Below are 23715 nucleotides of genomic sequence, written 5' to 3'. Positions count from 1 at the left end.
CGTTTAAAAAGTGAGCAAGTGTTTCACACTACCATCCAAGTGAATTCCAATTTCTTGAATTTTATTGAATGAAACGTTTAAGTTTCGAATCTAAGTCGTGTTTCAAAGTTCTCAAACTGAGTTTTATCGCAGATTTGGACTCCGAACCCGGAGTATAACCTGAAAGTGACCAGTAAAGGCACTATATCTTTTGGTGAGTGCTTTCAAATACCGAATTGAACTTGATACTTGAACTTGATACGTGACCAATCTGATTACATGTTATATACGTGAATTGTAAGGGCAAGAGTGTACTTTATCGCACTTGCCCTTACGTGATATACTTGTTTATTGTTGCAATTGACTTGATATACTTGTTTATGATGCGCGCACTTCCTGGAATTCCAGAAACCCTGTGGCGAGTTACTCTAGTCGAGCCGGCAAGGGCTTGGTCGATTGGGTAGCGAACCCTGGGTCTCTTGTATTGTCGAGTGGAGTGATATCTCCTCGACTAATCGGTATACTCGAGTATTACCACCCGTGTTCTTGAGGATTTTGGGCCCAGCTGGGGGTTGAACGGTGGACGGAGAGTCGTTTAAGTGGTGTTCTACTGGATTGGTTACTTACTTGAAAGTTGACGGAGTGTCAACTACTACGGGATCAAGCTTCTGGTAATGTAATGGGAATTTGGCTCCTGAGAGTCATCCGTATCCTTATACTTTGGAGTAATTATTGTTTATTGGATTATTGTTTCTTTTGAAAAATTTTCTACATTCGCTCATTTTAAGATTGCTACTTGACGTGTTACTGTTCACATTTATGAACACTTTATGCTCGTTACTTTGCTATATCGAAAACTCGTACTTATAAATAATGGTCAATTTGCTATTTGGAACCTCACTGGGCTTTTAGCTCATTCCACTCCATTTGTTTTCCTTTCAGGGGTACGAGCGAGGTGTGAGATATGTAAAGTCTAGCATAGACTAGCTGTTTGATTTTGACTTGTACTCACGCTATTCCTCGGATGGAACATGTTGTATTTGGATTGTATTCGTTTTGATCTAGTTTGGTGTATTGAGACTTCGTACTTCGATTTCTATTAATGTAAATTATAAGCTTGAATTGGGAATGTTATTTATGGTTCATGAATGTGTGTACGTGACTCGATTGAGATAGTGAGTGAGTCCTGGCGAGAGCTGGGCAGGCGGTCCGCCGAACCCTTTGGTACGCCTTAGGGGGAGGTGGGGTCGTCACAGGTTCTATATACGTTGACGGAGAGTGTGACGCCCCCATTTCTCCCAAGGGCGAATCCAAGGGTATCCGCAGGACGCCTGCCCAGCTCTCGCCAGGACTCAAGACAATTCAAATCGAACTTAACGATACATACCAAATACTACAAGTCAAAATAAAGCAAAGTCGCTTCCTTAACTAAATATTCAAATCTTACATCATGTTCACAAAAGATACATCAAGTCCCAAAAAACAACCATTAAAAGTCTACACATTTACAGCCCAAATTCCAATCAAAAGTATAATCTAGTCGGCTTTTCCAAAATCTTTCAATCCAACCTGTTAAGGAAAACAAACTAATGGGATGAGCCAATACTCAGTGAGGCCAAGAAACACACATGCAAACACATAATCCAAGTAATCACAAATTACATAGTAAGTAAAGTTATAAAGTTCGAATAATTCACATTTCAAATAGGAAAAACTAAACAAAAACAATTCAAGGATACTGAAGCTCTCAGGAGCTAAATTCCACGTAGTCGAGTCGAAGTCTTGATCACATCTCACGTTGACACTCCGTCAACCACATAAGTATCAAATCCGTAGATACACCACTTTGCTTCGAATCCCGTCACCATTACACCCCCTTACCGGGCCCGCTCATCAAAGTTTTTGATAATACTCGAGTATATCATGGCAATACTGCACGAGTAATGCCGAGCAAGATCTCTCCAATAGATCATGCTCTATGAATATCTCATGGTTGGCTAAGCTTATCGACCAAGCCCATGCTGGCTCGATTCGCAAAGTTAACCAACGAGTTTGGGCGTCCCCCGAATACGAATACGAATACAAGTCGACGAGCAACGCTCCAATCGACGATTCCAAATAGGAATCACAAATACGGATCACATATACAAATCAAAACAAATACGAATCATATCCACATTACCATGTACAAGTCGGATATGAATTCACATAGCAAAATTCGAATATAATTTCATTTGAAAGAGCACGAGTGCGGTAAAGTACACCCTCGTCTCAAAATTTCAAATTTTCATAATGGATAAGAAATAGATAACCACTTAACATCAAGTTCATGCACTTGACACTCACCAATCGAAATAAGGGAGTAAGTGCGTAAACGAGCCTTTAGGTGTTCCCTCTCGAGATCCTCTTGAAGGTCTCCTTGAGCACCTGAGCAAATGGTAATTGTCTATTACACACTATCGCTTAAAACCCCTAATTATCGAGGAAGATTGCACACTTGTATAATCTAAGAAAATTTCACGAAAATGACCCTTAATTACTAGTAAATCAAGGCTCAAAAATGGGGTTTTAAAACTCAAGAGAAATCTGATTTTCATCTTTGAAATCAAGTGTAAAACGGCTTAACAATATCGAAGGAAAATAGAGAGTTCGCAACCCTCAATTTCCTTTAAGTTTGAAAATTTCAGGTTTGTTACCTATACTTTGAAAAATCGTATCTCATTCTTTACAAGTCCAAAATTAGAAAACTTGGTGCCATTGGAAACTACTTCCAAAGTACTAAAAGTTCTTAGAAGATACTTTTCCATGAATTTAAGTGGAAAGTATTCAAAAATGGGCTTAAAGTTACTGTTTCAGGGTGCTTAGAATTGTGCTGGGGTTGGTTTTTCGCTAAATTTGGAAATTCGGTAAAATTCATACGTTGCAAACCAGTCTCTGAAATTTATAACTCAATTAGAGTTGCAAGTAAAGTTTAGGACAGAACAAGTGGATCAAGAATCGGAGTTTTGAACACCGAGATACGGTCACTCAAAGTTGGAGGAAAAACGAAACTGTTAAGCTAGTTTCCAGATTTGAGTTCCAAACTTTGGGACTTTAGTTTGATAGCAAGATAGACTTGGAACGGCACCAAATTTGGTATGAATATACTACCATAAAAGGGCCACTCCCTTGCCAAATTTCATAGAAAATATGAAAGGGAAGTCGGTTAACAAAACCGTTGAAATCGCAAGAAGTTCTAAGGCTAAGCTGCCTTTGAGCTTCCGGTTTGCCATTTTCCAAACATTTGGCCAAGAAACGACTCAAACATGACTCATTACAGTAGGTAATGTCTAAAATATATCCAAGGTACATTTGATAGGTGATTTACGCCAAGAAATTTCGGATAACAAGTCCCAAATCATTGCTAGTTCAAATCTGTCCAAATGTAAGGTATTCCTTCACCAGACCAGATTCGAGTTTTGATCATAAATCACTCAATTCAACTCGGAATTGAGCTTGGTTAGTGGTGTTGGAAAATAGACTCATAAGGCTACATTTTCTCAGAAGAAACCATTCTCAAAATCGGTCCATAACCAGCTCGTTCGTGAGCATTAAATTGCAGCTCATGAGCTTCCTTCCAGGAAGCAATGAAACAGGACAGTGGATTTCAAATGAATGGTTTGGCTAGCTCAAGTGGAACCAGGACATGCATTTTATACCAACCGAAAGCTAGGAATGTCTAGTTTCCAATGCCGCAAACGAAACTCGATTCCGACATCGGAGCAACAAGTTATGGCCGAAACAAGAAGACTGCCTGGGGCAGTGACGGGATTCAAATTCCAGATTTTCAAGCTTTCGAATTTCCGACATTTGGGTGATCAAATCATGTTATTTTTCAATGAAACTTTTAACACAACCAATATAACATGTAAACAACATAAACAAACCATTAGAACCTCAAAATTTGGCATTAAAGTGCTTGAACAAGGCAGGGGCAAAATGGTCACTTTTGGTCATTGCACCATCTTGGAGATTCTAACAATAACCCAACATTATACCACTAATTTAAGCACTAAACTAACATAATTATCATCATCAACCACCAAATCAGTTCATCAACCAAAGTGGGAGTTCATAGAGCCCACACACCAAAATCCAACATAAATAAAGCTACCCACTTACATGCATGAGCTTATATGTACAATAGAACTTCCATAAATCAAGATTTTAAAGCCGGATCGTCACTTACTTCACTAGATGTTCAAGGCAGAAATTTTCGGTCTTCTTGAGCCAAAGAAAAATCGTGAGAGCAGCCTCCTTTCCTAGCTCAAAGTGCTCTCCAAGTGATTAGTTAAGTGTAGTTAAATTTTGGTGCGATTTGGAGAAGATTTGGTGAAGAAATGATGAAAGAAAATTGATGAAGCAAGTTTGGTTCTCGCTCTTTGAGATGCACGGCTGAAATGGAGGGAAAAGAAAAGATGTTGCACGCCACTTTAGTTGAGGAATTGAAGGGTTTTGATCTAGTGTGATGCACCCATAAGGAGCTCAATAATGTGTGGCCCAAAATGCTCTAAAAGTCAACTAAAGATAGTGCGCGTATACGCGCACTTCGTACTCGATCCCTCTCGAGTTTATTTCACTAGTGCACTAAACCTTTAATGCACTCATATTCATATAAATATTTTCCACTTTTAATTATCCCAAAATGAGGGTCTAAAGTCTCTTAATTAAATCGCGCGTGTAAAAACGCGTATCTCCAAATTAAGCGCGATAAAGCGAAATTTCCAAGAATTTCTTATAACGATAGTACTAATAACTATCACTTAAGTACTTAAACATAAAATTACCTATTTTAAGACCATCCTGCAAGTCTCTAATTTTCCAAACTTAGTGTATTTTCGAATCGATTATTAACTCCAATCGCGTTTTCCCTATTTTCACTTCGCGAGTTTCCAAAAATTAAATTTTGAAACGAGTCATTTTAAAATTATAACGAAGCTGTAAACTCATGTAATTAGGTCTAAATAGACTAGAAAATAATATTTGGAGTAGATGGACAATTAAATATTTAAATAAGCTCGAAATGGAATTTAAAATAATAAATTTTGTGAGTCCTCACATGAGTCGAGTTTTAACTCCTCAAATCTCAAGTTAACTTTTCTTAATCTACTATTAATTATTCTTACTTCTCCAAAATTAATATACTCTCGATTCAAATATAGTCTCGAAAAACGTATACTCGTTGTTCCGAACTAAACGAGTTTTCGAAAAGTAAATTTTCTAACAAAACGCTTTAAAAACATAAGAGAGGTGTTTTTCCATATAAATGGATTTTATGTAGTCGAATTAAATAATTCGGAGAAAATGAGTGAATAACTATTTAAATAAACCAGTAATATATGACGAAAATAAGAAAATTTTCGAGTCCTCACAACCTCCCCTCCTTAAAAGAATTTCGTCCTCGAAATTCACATCTAGAATAATATCATATTCCTTAAGAGTTATACTTATCAAATCGATCAACAACTTACACTTTCCAATCCATATCTCACAATTTCTATTCATCCAATTAGCAATGAACTTTAATTTACCAATAGGCGTTTTTGCTTCCAAGTTGTAGGATAAGTGATCACACTTTACTTATACCATTCATGAAACTGGGATTTACACAAGAATAATTGGTTCCAGTGTCAATTAAAACTCCAGTTTAAAAGATTCAATCTTGTAGTTCAAAACTCGAATAGAGTGATATATTGTCAGTAGAAGACTAAACTTACCAAAATTTTCGGACTTAATTTGTCCAAATCGAGTCAATCATAGCATGCGAGAAAAAATCGAGGGTTTTAATGTATTTTGGATATGTATGTGGCAAAAATGCAATTAAGAATTTCAAAACTAGAGTTAAAGATACAAACTTTTCTTTATGGCCCGAAACTAAATTTTCTTAATCAGAATTTTCAAATAAATTTTTTTTTTACCACAATCAACAATATGTTTAAGAATTCTTCAAATACATTTAAGAAGATTAATCATGCAACTCAATGCGTGGATTCTAAAACACATCTATAATAAAATAACATATACAGTGAGGATATTTCAAAAATTCTCTCATAGTTTTAAGTTAAGAGCTGCATTTGAGTAGACATATATTTTCAAAAACACTTTTAAGAAAAATAAATAAACATGCAAGTTCATATATGCATAAACTTCGATCCAATGCCTTTATCACCCTTCACTTCTAATCCAAAAACTAACTCTAATGGTACATAAAGCTTTGTCATTTTTACTCTCCAATTCATAGCAAATATTCACTCTTATTGTTAAGGAAAGATCCGAGCCTAAGCTTTGCTCGATTTCTGATTTTTACGCGGGTTCAGGATGCATATACAAGTCACAAATACATTTAAAATTTAAAGCATGATTCTTTAAATATATCAAAAGTCATAGTACGAGTTGAGAGATCACAAACAAGCCAAGTATGTCAAAGATAGGTCATGGACAATTAAGCGCCACAAAAACAAAAGTACATGCAAGCAAATTACAAAAGACCTCATGGTATGCATTGCCCCTATTATCATAGGCAAGAACAAAAGGAGAAAATCATAAGCCTAGTTAGGGGAAAACCAGAAGGATCCATGATACCAAGCCACATTATTTGAATAATTATAAATTCCAAATTCCATCCAAAACCTAAGCCACTTTTTAAGTCCTTAGTCTAAAACTTCCAACGAATATGAGCTTTCCTTACTAAATTCAAGATGAAATTCTTATACCGGCTAGGATATTGAGTCGAACCAAAAGAAATGCAAAAGTGTCTCATTTCAAGCTCAACTACATTCCACTTCTCTCTGGTCAATATCGTCCCACATTTGATCAAAATATTCTCCATCCGATGTCTCACTTCTTTTACTACCCGAACTACACGTCCGTTGACCTCTTACACTTGCTCTCACAAAACATTAACCCGTTCTTATTCCCCACAAATGGAGATCTCAAGTCCAATACAAAAATCCTCCGTGCTCTGACCCTTGCCATCAGAACTTATCTCAAAACCACTCATGATTTCTATTCACATCGTAATACATGAGATTATATCCCTTCCTAAGTCACAAGTATTCCCTCAGGAAAAGTATTTAGTACTCAAGTACAAGAATCCAAAACTAAGAGAATTTACAATTCAGGCCGTACGCTCCCAAGTGTAAATCAATATAGTTTAAGATTCCTACCTGACGTACATCTCTATTAACCTCAAGTAGCATGATAAAGGTTTTACGCTTACCACTTTCGTAGTTCACAACTTACGCACAAGAAGAGCACTTAGTCCTTTATACATATTCACATAATTGGGACCATATCACCACTTGGCCCAAGTTCACTCTTCCCACAGACCACGTGAAACTGCTCTGATTTTTATCCCTATAAGTGGTCACATAACTTTCAAACCAGTCCCACAGTCCGGCATTCTAAACTTCAAGCCTAGGATACACTACAAAGATCTGAAGCCTAAGCTCTGATACCAACTGTGACAGTTCTCAGGGTCACATCACGGGGTACCTATCAGCTTGCCACCCGCACGCGGGCATCCCGTACGGAGAGTTTCGCTTCGTGACTCTTTACGAACGAGAGGCTAGGGGCTTTTCCAGACGAAGGACTTAAGGTCCCAACTGTCGGCATATGGCTCTGATACCAACTGTGACACCCCCACTTCTCCCAAGGGCGAACCCAAGGGTATCCGCGGGACGCCTGCCCAGCTCTCGCCAGGACTCAAGACAATTCAAATCGAACTTAACGATACATACCAAATACTACAAGTCAAAATAAAGCAAAGTCGCTTCCTTAACTAAATATTCAAATCTTACATCATGTTCACAAAAGATACATCAAGTCCCAAAATACAACCATTAAAAGTCTACACATTTACAGCCCAAATTCCAATCAAAAGTATAATCTAGTCGGCTTTTCCAAAATCTTTCAATCCAACCTGTTAAGGAAAACAAACTAATGGGATGAGCCAATACTCAGTGAGGCCAAGAAACACACATGCAAACACATAATCCAAGTAATCACAAATTACATAGTAAGTAAAGTTATAAAGTTCGAATAATTCACATTTCGAATAGGAAAAACTAAACAAAAACAATTCAAGGATACTGTAGCTCTCAGGAGCTAAATTCCACGTAGTCGAGTCGAAGTCTTGATCACATCTCACGTTGACACTCCGTCAACCACATAAGTATCAAATCCGTAGATACATCACTTTGCTTCTAATCCCGTCACCATTACACCCCCTTACCGGGCCCGCTCATCAAAGTTTTTGATAATACTCGAGTATATCATGGCAATACTACACGAGTAATGCCGAGCAAGATCTCTCCAATAGATCATGCTCTATGAATATCTCATGGTTGGCTAAGCTAATCGACCAAGCCCATGCTGGCTCGATTCGCAAAGTTAACCAACGAGTTTGGGCGTCCCCCGAATACGAATACGAATACAAGTCGACGAGCAACGCTCCAATCGACGTTTCCAAATAGGAATCACAAATACGGATCACATATACAAATCAAAACAAATACGAATCATATCCACATTACCATGTACAAGTCGGATATGAATTCACATAGCAAAATTCGAATATAATTTCATTTGAAAGAGCACGAGTGCGGTAAAGTACACCCTCGTCTCAAAATTTCAAATTTTCATAATGGATAAGAAACAGATAACCACTTAACATCAAGTTCATGCACTTGACACTCACCAATCGAAATAAGGGAGTAAGTGCGTAAACGAGCCTTTAGGTGTTCCCTCTCGAGATCCTCTTGAAAGTCTCCTTGAGCACCTGAGCAAATGGTAATTGTCTATTACACACTATCGCTTAAAACCCCTAATTATCGAGGAAGATTGCACACTTGTATAATCTAAGAAAATTTCACGAAAATGAGCCTTAATTACTAGTAAATCAAGGCTCAAAAATGGGGTTTTAAAACACAAGTGAAATCTGATTTTCATCTTTGAAATCAAGTGTAAAACGGCTTAACAATATCGAAGGAAAATAGAGAGTTCGCAACCCTCAATTTCCTTTAAGTTCGGAAATTTCAGGTTTGTTACCTATACTTTGAAAAATCGTATCTCATTCTTTACAAGTCCAAAATTGGAAAACTTGGTGCCATTGGAAACTACTTCCAAAGTACTAAAAGTTCTTAGAAGATACTTTTCCATGAATTTAAGTGGAAAGTATTCAAAAATGGGCTTAAAGTTACTGTTTCAGGGTACTTAGAATTGTGCTGGGGTTGGTTTTTCGCTAACTTTGGAAATTCGGTAAAATTCATACGTTGCAAACCAGTCTCTGAAATTTATAACTCAATTAGAGTTGCAAGTAAAGTTTAGGACAGAACAAGTGGATCAAGAATCGGAGTTTTGAACACCGAGGTACGGTCACTCAAAGTTGGAGGAAAAACGAAACTGTTAAGCTAGTTTCCAGATTTGAGTTCCAAACTTTGGGACTTTAGTTTGATAGCAAGATAGACTTGGAACGGCACCAAATTTGGTATGAATATACTACCATAAAAGGGCCACTCCCTTGCCAAATTTCATAGAAAATATGAAAGGGAAGTCGGTTAACAAAACCGTTGAAATCGCAAGAAGTTCTAAGGCTAAGCTGCCTTTGAGCTTCCGGTTTGCCATTTTCCAAACATTTGGCCAAGAAACGACTCAAACATGATTCATTACAGTAGGTAATGTCTAAAATATATCCAAGGTACATTTGATAGGTGATTTACGCCAAGAAATTTCGGATAACAAGTCCCAAATCATTGCTAGTTCAAATCTGTCCAAATGTAAGGTATTCCTTCACCAGACCAGATTCGAGTTTTGATCATAAATCACTCAATTCAACTCGGAATTGAGTTTGGTTGGTGGCGTTGGAAAATAGACTCATAAGGCTACATTTTCTCAGAAGAAACCATTTTCAAAATCTGTCCATAACCAGCTCGTTCGTGAGCATTAAATTGCAGCTCATGAGCTTCCTTCCAGGAAGCAATGAAACAGGACAGTGGATTTCAAATGAATGGTTTGGCTAGCTCAAGTGGAACCAGGACATGCATTTTATACCAACCGAAAGCTAGGAATGTCTAGTTTCCAATGCCACAAACAAAACTCGATTCCGACATCGGAGCAACAAGTTATAGCCGAAACAAGAAGACTGCCTGGGGCAGTGACGGGATTCAAATTCCAGATTTTCAAGCTTTCGAATTTCCGACATTTGGGTGATCAAATCATGTTATTTTTCAATGAAACTTTTAACACAACCAATATAACATGTAAACAACATAAACAAACCATTAGAACCTCAAAATTTGGCATTAAAGTGCTTGAACAAGGCAGGGGCAAAATGGTCACTTTTGGTCATTGCACCATCTTGGAGATTCTAACAATAACCCAACATTATACCACTAATTTAAGCACTAAACTAACATAATTATCATCATCAACCACCAAATCAGTTCATCAACCAAAGTGGGAGTTCATAGAGCCCACACACCAAAATCCAACATAAATAAAGCTACCCACTTACATGCATGAGCTTATATGTACAATAGAACTTCCATAAATCAAGATTTTAAAGCCGGATCGTCACTTACTTCACTAGATGTTCAAGGCAGAAATTTTCGGTCTTCTTGAGCCAAAGAAAAATCGTGAGAGCAGCCTCCTTTCCTAGCTCAAAGTGCTCTCCAAGTGATTAGTTAAGTGTAGTTAAATTTTGGTGTGATTTGGAGAAGATTTGGTGAAGAAATGATGAAAGAAAATTGATGAAGCAAGTTTGGTTCTCGCTCTTTGAGATGCACGGCTGAAATGGAGGGAAAAGAAAAGATGTTGCACGCCACTTTAGTTGAGGAATTGAAGGGTTTTGATCTAGTGTGATGCACCCATAAGGAGCTCAATAATGTGTGGCCCAAAATGCTCTAAAAGTCAACTAAAGATAGTGCGCGTATACGCGCACTTCGTACTCGATCCCTCTCGAGTTTATTTCACTAGTGCACTAAACCTTTAATGCACTCATATTCATATAAATATTTTCCACTTTTAATTATCCCAAAATGAGGGTCTAAAGTCTCTTAATTAAATCGCGCGTGTAAAAACGCGTATCTCCAAATTAAGCGCGATAAAGCGAAATTTCCAAGAATTTCTTATAACGATAGTACTAATAACTATCACTTAAGTACTTAAACATAAAATTACCTATTTTAAGACCATCCTGCAAGTCTCTAATTTTCCAAACTTAGTGTATTTTCGAATCGATTATTAACTCCAATCGCGTTTTCCCTATTTTCACTTCGCGAGTTTCCAAAAATTAAATTTTGAAACGAGTCATTTTAAAATTATAACGAAGCTGTAAACTCATGTAATTAGGTCTAAATAGACTAGAAAATAATATTTGGAGTAGATGGACAATTAAATATTTAAATAAGCTCGAAATGGAATTTAAAATAATAAATTTTGTGAGTCCTCACATGAGTCGAGTTTTAACTCCTCAAATCTCAAGTTAACTTTTCTTAATCTACTATTAATTATTCTTACTTCTCCAAAATTAATATACTCTCGATTCAAATATAGTCTCGAAAAACGTATACTCGTTGTTCCGAACTAAACGAGTTTTCGAAAAGTAAATTTTCTAACAAAACGCTTTAAAAACATAAGAGAGGTGTTTTTCCATATAAATGGATTTTATGTAGTCGAATTAAATAATTCGGAGAAAATGAGTGAATAACTATTTAAATAAACCAGTAATATATGACGAAAATAAGAAAATTTTCGAGTCCTCACAGAGAGTCAACCGGTTTGGATCAAGTACTGCGCTGGAAATTTGGCTCCTGAGAGCCACCCGTATCCTTCTGATTTGAATCATTGGTTCCTTTGCTTTACATCTGACATGTGTATCTGATTTGTTAAATGTGAAATGCCACGATTTTAATGCTATCTGTTTGGTACCTCATTGAGCGCAAGCTCACCCCTTTCCATTCCTTTTGTTTTCCTTACAGGAAAATAAACCCTTTTGGTCTGGATTTGACAAATGGCTGCCAAATTGAGCTAGTTGAACATATCTTTTGTATAGCTCATGTATTAAAACCCTAAGTGTACTTTTGGGGCGTTTTCTCTTTAGATTTGGCAAACCGTGTATATGTATTAACTTTTGAAAGCTTTTGTATGTCATTTTGTTTTGTAAACGCTAAAGTTCAGATGTGAATGTTTGTTAGCTATTTCGGTTGGGTTCTGACGAGTCGGTTACTATTCATGGCCGGCTCCGGATTTCATTTTATTTTATTTTGGGTTATTTTACTATTATGATTTGTTTATGCGCGTTTGTAAGTTCCGGAATGAAGCAGATAGCTCTAATTTGATCCGTAGTCCTGGCGAGAGCTGGGCAGGCAGTCCGCTAACCCCTTTGGTTCGCCTTAGGGGAAAGTGGGGCTGTTACAAGTGGTATCAGAGCCACTTCGCGTGGTCTCTGCGCGGAGTGAGCTTGAGCCAAGTGGTGTATGGTCCTGATTTCATGAATATGTCTAAGTGCTCGTTTGAGCGTAAGTTATGAACCAGACATGTCATAAGTGTAAAGATCTTTATCATGGGATTTGAGGAAGATAGATATGTATGTCGGGTAGGAATCTATAATATGGATGATTTACTCTTGGGACCGGCCGGCTCGAGTTGTGAATTATCTTAGATGGGATTCTTGCGCCCGGATACGAAAGATGTGAGGGCCTAGGTTAGAAAGGATTTGGTGAACTAGAAAGGTCTTTCCTCGGTGGATCGTCTATGTTTGTCCTTGACTTAACCGGCTGTATGTATGTGTGCGGCCTAATTTTGACTGGCTTGTATATATATGCTTTGATCTTGTTTGGAATGTATAAATGTGTGTTATCATAAAAGTTTTTAGTGTTACTTACATGCATCGTGCTTATTTTGGTTTAGTATTATTGCCTAGACCAAGTAAAACTCATGGAAGGTACACGGAGTGGACGGGGCCGTGGGCGTGGAAATATGCAACCTACACCTGAAAGGGGTACTGGGGAAACCTCATCTGGACCAAACCCTGAACTTAGGGTTGACCCCAATGTCCAGATAGCTGCTGCCATGCAGCAAATGACTGCTTTGCTAGCCCAAGTGGTGCACCAACAAGGTCAAAACCTTAACCCTAACCCTGGGAATCCTGGTAATCACATGGAGGGCGAGGATAGAGCCCTTGAGAGATTTCAGAAGTTCTCCCCACCCAAATTTCTTGGAGGCCCTGATCCTGACGTAGCTGAGAAGTGGCTGGAGAAGATGATCGATATTTTCGTTGCCTTACACTATACCGAGGAGAGACAGGTGACATTTGCTGTCTTTCAACTAGAGGGAGCCGCCCGTTCCTGGTGGAATGTCATTCGAATGAAATGGGAAGGAGAACAAACCCCGAGGATGTGGGCGAACTTTATGAGAGAATTTAATGCCAAGTTTTTGCCTTCTCTCATCCAAGAAAAGAAGGAAGATGAATTCATTCGGCTTCGCCAGGGAACACAAACCGTAGCCGAGTATGAGAGTCAATTCACTCGGTTGTCTATGTTTGCGCCTGAACTGATCATAACCGAACAAAGACGGATAAGGCGTTTTATTCAGGGGCTAAATGTTGAGATTCAAAAGGATTTGGCTGTAGCTCAACTTAGTACCTTTAGTGACGCTGTGGAGAAAGCTCAACGGGTTGAAGATGTGAGGCTACAAGTTAGAAACTTCCAAACCAAGAAAAGGGGCTTTCCTGGGAGCAGCTCGGAACAGGAAGATAAGAGCACACCCCCTAAGAGTGGAAAAGGGAACGGGGGAGTACGACAACCGGGGGTGGCCAGTGGTGTCTTATCGGGAGGATCGGTCACTGCTACTCGAGGTCCCTGTGGATATTGCGGAGGGCCAAATCACACGGAGGCAAATTGTTGGAAGAAAGAAGGAAAATGCCTGCGCTGTGGTAGCGCCGAACATCGAATTGCTAACTGTCCAGCACGACTGCGCGAAGGGAGAGGGACTCCGCCACCAACCAAGACTAACTCTCAGCAACCAGCTAAGACCAACCCTGGACAGTCGAAAGGAGAAGGGACTGGAGCGAAAGTACCGGCTCGAGTATATTCCCTGGAGCATCATCAGGTCCCTGACTCGTCTGAGGACGTAGAAGGTACGAACCGTTGGGTACCTTAGATTTGATCGATTCCGCTGATAAGAAAATTTCGAGGACGAAATTTCTTTAAGGGGGAGAGAGTATGAGAACCCGTAAATCCCTTAATAATTTTCCTAGGGTTTATTTCCTTTAATGGCATGTTTTCTGCATTTTCTGGCTTAGGAAAATTTTCCTGGTGAATTTTATGAGCAGTTATAGTTTTTAGATGATTTTTCTAGTATTGGAGAGTTTTTGAAAAATTAAGAGTATATAACGAACGTGGGACCCACTAGTACGAAAAGTTCAGAAAAATTCGGCCGATTAGGTTAAATTCCGGATACTGAGTGAAATTTATCGGGTGTTAAGAGATAAGTAGAGGAGGTGAAGTGATTGATGTGAGAGGAAACAAATGGATAGAGGTGCATTTATGGTAGTGACAAGTGTCACTTGAAGAGTGGATGACAACTATTCATTTTTTGACTTAATTGACCCATTGATTAAATATCTCAAAAATTGACTAAAAATTCACCATTTCTTTCTCCTTGGTGGCCGGCCCTCTTAAGCTCAAGAAGGAAGAAACTCTTCAACATTTTTAGCTTCCATTTAGCTCAATTATCCAAACCCAAGTGCTTAAATTAGTTTCTACTCCATAAAAACCCTCCATTTGGTGCTAGTGAGTGATTTGGTGAAGTTTTTTGAAGAAGCTAAGGTGTCCTACAACTCACCTTCTCTTGTTTACTAGGTAAGTGGTGCTTGAACTTCCTCCTACACCTAATGATGCTTAAATTGTGCCTAATGGTGGCTATAGTGATGCATTTTGTGGTTTATTTCTTGGTTTGAGGTGAATTGGTGAAGTTTTCAATTTAATGATGAATTTTCTGGTTTAATATGAATGTGATGTTGTGGTTATTTATGATGGTTGGTAATGAGGGGTAATGACTCTAGTAGGTGTGAATGATAGGTAATTGCAACCAATTTTGGGTTTGGAAGGAAATGTGAAAAGTTAGGGTTTCATAACCCCCTTTTCTGTCGGGTTTTGTATCATATGGTTAGAGGCCGAATTGGCCTTTGTTCAAAACATGAAAGTTGTAGGTATTGATGAGTTTGAGGTGCCTGTAAACGTTCAGGTCATTTGAAGTAGTGTAGAGTGAGATATGTCGATTTTTCTGTTGCTGTTCTGGGTTGATCAGAATGTGCGAACTGCACTTGTAATCGTCTGTTTTGACTGGAATTGCTTTGGATTTGGCTGTTGGTGTCTTCTGATGAAATGTAGCTAGATGTCTTGGCTACTGCATGCCTTTGGATTCAATGCATTTGGACCTGTATAGACTGAGTTGGACTAATTACAGCATAGTGTGATTTGTAAATCTGCAATTACGGTTCTGGTTCGGTATTCTGCATATTGGACCTAGTTGTTCTAGGATTTGGACTGAGTGGCCTTCTACATTGTTGTAGCCCTGTATTTTAGCTTCGATATGGTGGGTCTTACACCCTCATCCGATAAGCGTAGTGCAATTTGTGCCATTACCGCATAATGAAGGCAAAACTGTTTTTGTTGTTATGGCCAAGATGGCTACATTTCCTGATTTCCTGGTTTGCTATAATGCTTATATATGCATATGAAACCTTATTGGGGTTGTGGTTGGCATGGCTTTATGACTCGTTATCGAGTCTCCATGTACTTGTTTGCATGTTTAGGGCTCGCTCTCATTCCGGTCATTTCCTAGCTAACTTTTGTACTTGTACTACTTTGATCCTAGTGAACGGCTTTTGGGAAATGAGATGACTTTTGTGTGAAATGTTGGGACTGATTTGAGGAAGTAATGAAGCCTTAATGGCTGGAAAAGTAAGAATTGTAGGGGAGGTACTGCCCGATTTTCTAGGCCGTTTGGTTCCTTTAAGTTGGATTTGCCTTTTGGTGGAAATGAAAGGCTTTTGGGTTGTTTGCGCCTAAGTCTTCATGTTACCTTTTTGTTTCCAAGAAAATCATGTTTTCCACCCTTGCATTAGTATTTATTTGGCAAGGCGTACGACGTGTAGTCGAGCCTCACTTGTGCATTTCGTTTACTCGATTTTGGATATGAAACCTTCAATTAGTTTACTTTGATTATTTTAGGGTTTCTTGGCGATTAAGGCCAATCTGAAGTGAAAACTTTTGAAGTTGAGCCGGTGAGTGTACCACTCCCCTCCATTGCTGTTGTAAGTCCCACAGACAACCAAGAGGGGGGGTGAATTGGTTGATTAAAATCTTAACCAAGTTTATGCACTTTTTCTCTAATGAAAATTTACCTTCCTTTTTAGTAATGATCAACCAAGTAGATTAGAAGACAATAGCAATATTAATCAGAGAAGCAAGTACAGATAAGCAATGAAGATTTTATTAAACAGAAATATAAAATAGAGAAACAAACCAAGTGTCTACCAAGCTTTACCCAAACTTGAAGACCAAACACTAGGAAGAGCAACTTCTCTTTGATGAACGAAGATCAACTAGATGTACAATGGAGGGAGCTCTTCCTCCTTGCCCTAAGCCTCACTTAGTCAAGCTAGGAAGTTTTACAATCACTCAGAAAACCCTCAACAAAGCTACACTAAAGATCCTTTCAACCACAAAAGAAATGCTCAACAGAAATTCACACCACTTTAATACAAATCTGCTTTGGAGACTATTTTCTAGCTAAAATATCTCTTGAGAACTTGTAAACAAAGTGAGCAAAAGTTCCTACTTCGTTCAGACCAGTTTGATTTTAAAGGGATCCAGAAATGGGCTTCATCAATGCTTCCAACGGATAGAAGGCAGCTGAAGAGTCAACTAGCCGTTGGGGCTGTCGGACGTCCGACGATCGAATCATCGTCCGAACCAATCGTCCGATGATAGCCAAGTTGAGGTTCGGACGTCCGATAAGTTCTTTGTCGTCCGACAGCACAGCGTCCGACCTTGGGCCGAGAGCTAGCAAGTTATCTTGGAATTTTTCGGACGTCCGATGCGGTTGATTAGCGTCCGATGGCAAGCGTCCGATCCTTCCGGACGTCCGATGCTTCCATGTGAGCGTCCGACGGTGCTTCCTTCCTGATGTTCTTTATCTTTTCGGACGTCCGACAGTTTCCTTTCAGCCGTCCGACCTGATTGTCCTGTTTTTGCTTCTCATTTTGGTTGTTTTACATTTCATGACATATTTGAACCTGATTCTTGGATAGACAAAAAACACTTGTATTTGAGGAAGGTTAGACAAATATTTCAAAGTACCAAGAATGACAAACTAGACATACTTAAAAGACAATATCTTTGATCGAAAACAAAACAATGACTAAATTCATTCATATTATTCCAATCTTGTTTGCCACATCCAAAGCAACGTAGTCAGGAGATAAACGAACATATGCTTTCTTTGTTCCAACAGACCTGATCAAAGTGTTCACTTTCTTGGTCTGTATAAACAAACTTTTGTGATCATCAAAACCAAGAATAACATTCTCCCCCTTTTTGATGATGACAAAACAAAAGTTTGAAATGAAATTGATGATTGAAATGAAAACTCCCCCTGTCTTAGTGAATCCTAAAATTTAAAAATTTTGAAAACCTCCCCCTCACTTGGCTGCCCATCCGAGTTAAACAATTAAACATTAAACAATTAAGCATATCAGCCAATCCAAATTTAAACAATCAATCCAACATATCCTAACATCACTAATCATCAATCACCAATCATCACTCAATCCAATCATTCATCAATCACCAATCATCACTCAATCCAATCATTCATCAATCACCAATCATCACTCAATCCAATCATTATACCATCTCCCCCTTTTTGTCATCACAAAAGGGCAACCAATCACATCAACAGCAACATCTCTTTTTGTCATCCACACAGTCACAAATTTACACAAGTTCACAAATCAACATCCTGGTGACACCATCCAACACATCCATCAAAACAGTACTTAAAATAAACAATCATATTCAATAGACAATCATACAATCCACAAATTCATTACATTCACACAAGCAGAATAGACAATCATTCATCAAAATATTTAGACATTCATCAAAACAGTACTTAAACATCCACCAGATCATACCAAAAGAAACTTAAAATATCCATTACAATACATATTCATTGTTGAATACCACAAACACATAAAAGAGACAAATAGAATGCAAATGTCCTAAATGATGAACTAAGTGGATCCAGTAGTCCTCCGAGAGAGCTGATATTGAGAGAGGTCTTCCTCATCAGTTTCTTCATCATCTTCAGTAGCTTCTTCAATTGGTGCCTTGCCTTTGTCTGATGTGGAAGGGCCATGAGGAGTCACAGGAGTTGATGGATTCGGATCTGGAACTGATGAACCTGGATCAGTGGTTCGAGGTTCTTTGTCATGTGAGACTTCCTCAACCACAGGTGGAGGAAAAAGAAGGTTCTTTTTATCAAGAAAGGCAGCTTGTTGCTCAGAAGACATGGTGAGCATTAGGCCATGTTCTAGAAGAAGAACATGCTGTTTGAGTTCATGAAGAAGCTCAATTACCTCATTACTGAAAGAGGAAGATGCTTTAGTGGTAGACTTCCTAGGGTGAATGGGAGTGAGTGAAATGGGTGAAGAATCATGTACAGTCTCAGATCTTTGTTCACTAGATGATGCCCCCTTATATGCCCACAGATTATCTTTAAAAATAAGATTTTTCCTTTCAAAATATGCTCTGGTAAAAGCATAAGAAGATGCTTCTTTGGGACAAACACCTAGAATTGGAACTTTGTAAAATTCAAAAATCTTTTGAAGAAACTTCCCATAGGATAGTTTTCTTCGAGAGTCAGTAGCATAGCGAAGTAAAAACTTGCACATGACAAAGCCAAAATCAATCCGAATTTTTTCTCGAAAACAGTAAAAAAGATACAGCTCCATTTTGTTTGCATCAGTTCTATGGCCATCAGTGGGCACAAGCAAGTTTGAAATGATAGAAAAGGCAATCAAATTCACAGGAGCCAAATCATTCAACTTAGCATCAGCAGGTGAAGAAAAACTTCTTTTGAAATAAGTTAACATTTTTGTCCCATCAAAATGATTTGCAGCAGTAGGAAGCTCTTCATAAGAAAAGAAATTAGCAACCTTATCTTTGCACGAACGTTCAATGGTAGTCTTTAAAATGGAATTCACAGTATCAGAATCAAAGATTAGGTCTACCCCATTTACCCTAGAAATGATCTCAGTTTGGTCAGTTCCTTTCCTAAGGTTAGCAAAAAATTGATGCAGCATATCAGGATAGTAGACATTGGGCATGGAAATGAGATGCGACCATTTCTGGAAATCAAATAGACTTAGAATGGATTCTAAACCTATGGAACGAAATTCAGAGGGGTTTACAGTTCTTTGAGGGATGACACCCTTCTGAGATATCCAGGCGTATTTGTCTTTCGCAGCATCATCAAAGAATGGAGGGAGAGGGACTGATTTAGGAGGCGGTTGAGAAAAGGTCCCCTGTCCAGATTCTGGTTGAGAAGTGGGTTGTGGAGTAGGTCGTGACATTTGACCCTTGATAGCTCCCCTTTTGAAGCGTTTGGATGTCCGTTTGACAGTAGGAAGATTCTCATCCTCATCCCTGAGTGGATGCTTGCGTCCGGCAGTAACTTTTCCTCCCCTTAGATTCACCATTGTTCTAAATGTGTGGAATGGAGGATGCAAATGATGCACACAACAGTAGGGAAGTGAATCGCACAGAAATTTTGGGACAAAAACACCTTGAACGAGATTTGACAGAGCGGTTATGCAAGAGTAGGGTTGTGAGGAAAATTTGGGGATTTGCGAAGTGTTACTCAGTTTGGTGAAATGATCAGGAGAAATGAAACGCAAACGATGGGGAAATGTTTTGGTTGAGTCAATTTGGGAATGGTAGCTACAGAATGGTACGAATTTGAGAGTGAGAGAAGAGAGGGTTTTCGTCCGAGAGGAGATAGAATAGGAAGAGACTGAAGCAAATAAGGAAGAAAGTTATTTTAAAAAATGAGCCGTTGCACTGTCGGACGGCCGAACGAAGTTGTGCGTCCGACAGCTGCGTCCGAACAGGTGCAATCTGGAAAATGGCTGAAGAACATCATCGGACGTCCGTTCATCCTCTTTCGGACGTCCGAAGGCAATGAAAAATTTATGATGATTTTTCGAACATTCCTAATTTTGATCTTAGATGAATGAATTGATCTAATGGCAAAGCTTTTGTAAAAATATCAGCAAATTGATCTTTAGAACTAACATAATTTACACAAATTTCACCTTTTTGAACAAGATCACGAATAAAGTGGTGCTTTATTTCAATATGCTTTGTCCTAGAATGCTGAATAGGATTTTTGGTCAAATTTATAGCACTAGTATTATCACAGAATACAGGCATGCAGTCATACAACAATCCATAGTCATTCAGGGTATGCTTCATCCATAAAAGTTGAGCACAACATGCACTAGCGGCAATATATTCTGCTTCGGTTGTAGACAATGAGATTGCATTTTGTTTCTTGCTAAACCAAGAGACTAAAGAATTTCCAAGAAAGTGACAAGATCCACTAGTACTCTTTCTATCTACACGACACCCTCCAAAATCAGCATCCGAATAACCATATAGTGCAAACTCACTGGATTTAGCATACCAAAGACCATAGTCTAATGTACCTTTCAAATACCTAAAAATTCTTTTTACAGCATTCAAATGTGATTCTTTTGGACACGATTGAAATCTAGCACACAAGCAAACTGCAAACATAATATCAGGTCTACTTGCAGTTAAATAGAGTAAGCTTCCGATCATACCTCTATAATGCTTTTCATCCACATGATTACCTTCTTCATCTTTGTCAAGCTTTGTAGAAGTGCACATTGGAGTTCCAAATTGCTTTGAGTCCTCCATGCCAAACCTTTTCAGTAATTCCTTGGTATACTTTGCTTGATTGATAAAGATTCCCTCAAGAGTTTGATGTATTTGAAGTCCAAGGAAGAAATTTAATTCTCCCATCATACTCATTTCAAATTCATTTTGCATAGTGGTGGAAAACTCCTTACATAGATACTCATTAGTAGCACCAAAGATAATATCATCAACATATATTTGCACAATGAGAAGGTCATTCAACACATGCTTAGTAAAAAGTGTGGTGTCCACAATACCTCTTTTGAAACCTTTTTCAATCAAGAACCCACTTAATCTTTCATACCAAGCTCTTGGAGCCTGTTTTAAACCATATAAAGCTTTAGAAAGTTTAAACACATGACTTGGAAATTTTGTATTTTCAAAACCTGGGGGTTGATCCACATACACTTCTTGATCAATAAAACCATTTAAAAAGGCACTTTTAACATCCATTTGAAACAATTTGAAACCTTTGAAGCAAGCAAAAGCAAGAAGCATTCTAATAGATTCTAATCTTGCTACGGGAGCAAATGTTTCATCAAAATCTATTCCTTCTTCTTGTGCATATCCTTTAGCAACTAATCTGGCTTTATTTCTTACAACAACACCTTTATCATCCAACTTATTTCTAAAAATCCACTTTGTGCCAATGATAGGTTGATTTTGAGGTCTATCAACAAGTGTCCAAACTTCATTTCTCTCAAATTGATTAAGTTCCTCTTGCATAGCCAAAATCCAATTTTCATCCTTTAAAGCATCATTGATATTTTTGGGTTCAAAAAGAGAAACTAAAGCAAAATTATCAATCAATTTTCTAGATGAGGAACGAGTGTTTACCTTCTCGGATGGATCACCAATTATAAGCTCTTTTGGATGATTTTGGTTGAATTTCCAAGCCTTGGGAAGATCTTTGAGTGGATCATCATTTTTGTCTTCATCTTCCTCTTCTTGATCATTATGAACTTCATTTTCCATTTCAGTTGCTGCTGGTTCAGAACTTCCTTCATTTCCAATTGATAGCTTTTCCATTCCTTCTCGAACACCTACATCATCATCCTCACACAAACTTTTGGAATTATCATCATTGGCTTCATCAAATGTTATATGTATAGCTTCTTCAATCACAAGTGTCCTTCTATTAAAAACTCTATATCCTCTTTTATTCTCTCAATACCCCAAAAATATTCCTTCATCAGATTTTTTGTCAAACTTACCAAGATGTTCCTTTAGATTCAAAATAAAACATTTACAACCAAATACTTTGAAATAACCAACCGTAGGTTTCTTATCAAAAATCAGCTCATAAGGAGTTTTCTTTAAAATAGGTCTCAAGAGTATTCTATTCATCACATAACATGCAGTGTTTACCGCTTCCGCCCAAAGATATTTAGGCAACCTACATTCATTCAACATAGTTCTAGCAGCCTCTTGGAGAGTCCTGTTTTTCCTTTCTACAACACCATTTTGCTGTGGAGTCCTTGCAATAGAAAACTCATGTGTTATACCATTATGATCACAAAATTCTGGAAAACCACAATACTTGAATTCCGTCCCATTATCACTTCTAATCCTAACAATTTTTAACCCAAGCAGATTTTGCACTTTAGCAAACATTGAAGTAAAATTCTTGAAGGCATCATCTTTATGAGCAAGAAATATCACCCAAGTGTATCTGGAATAATCATCAACAATTACAAAACAATATTTTTTACCTCCCAAGCTAGTGATTTGAGTGGGACCAAATAAATCAAGATGCAAGAGTTCCAAAGGTTTTGAAGTAGATACACACATTTTTGGTTTAAAAGAAATTTTAGTTTGCTTCCCAAATTGACATGCATCACATATTTTGTCCTTATCAAAACTAATTTTTGGCAAGCCTCTAACCAACTCCTTTTTCGAAATTTCCTTTAGTAAATCCATGTTAAAATGACAAAGTCTTCTATGCCACAACCAAGAATCTTCATTTGAAGCTTTAAGACATTTTAAGCTAGAAGAATCAACTTTATCAAGAATCACAATATATATGTCATTAAACCTCTTACCTTTGAACACAACATTATATTTGGAATCAAGTACAATGCATTCATGCTTTTTAAATAACACATACAAGTCTTTATCACACAGTTGACTAACACTAAGCAAGTTATAACCTAAGTTATCAACCAAGAGCACATTATGAACAAAAGTTTCACCATCCTTACCAACATCACCTATTCCAATTGTCTTAGCTTTCACATCATCACCAAATGTTACCTTTCCACTTGATTTTGATTTCAGCTTTATGAACAAGGAAGGATCACCGGTCATGTGCCTTGAGCAGCCGCTATCAATAAACCATTTTGACTTGTTTGATCCTTTATCCTCATTATTTCCAATAGCCATGAAGGCCATTTGAGCAGATTCTTCTTCTTCTTCAACTTCCCCTTCGGAGTTGCATTCATTCCAAGTAATCTGAAAATTGTTGAATCTTGGCTTTCGATCAGCTTTTCCATCTTTCATCTTCTTCATGGGGCATTCGTTTGCATAATGTCCAATCTGTCCACATTCGAAGCATTTGTCCAACTGTTTCTTGTTGAAATCTTGTTTACCTTTATACTTTGCGATAGATGGCTGATTCTGGAATTGATTGCTAGGTCCTCCCCTTCTAAACTTTCTTTTATTCAGGATTCTTTTGAAGCCTCTGGTG

The sequence above is a fragment of the Coffea arabica genome, chromosome 6c, assembly GCF_036785885.1.
Source record: "Coffea arabica cultivar ET-39 chromosome 6c, Coffea Arabica ET-39 HiFi, whole genome shotgun sequence".
NCBI lineage: Eukaryota > Viridiplantae > Streptophyta > Magnoliopsida > Gentianales > Rubiaceae > Coffea > Coffea arabica.
This window is presented reverse-complemented; position numbering follows the sequence as displayed.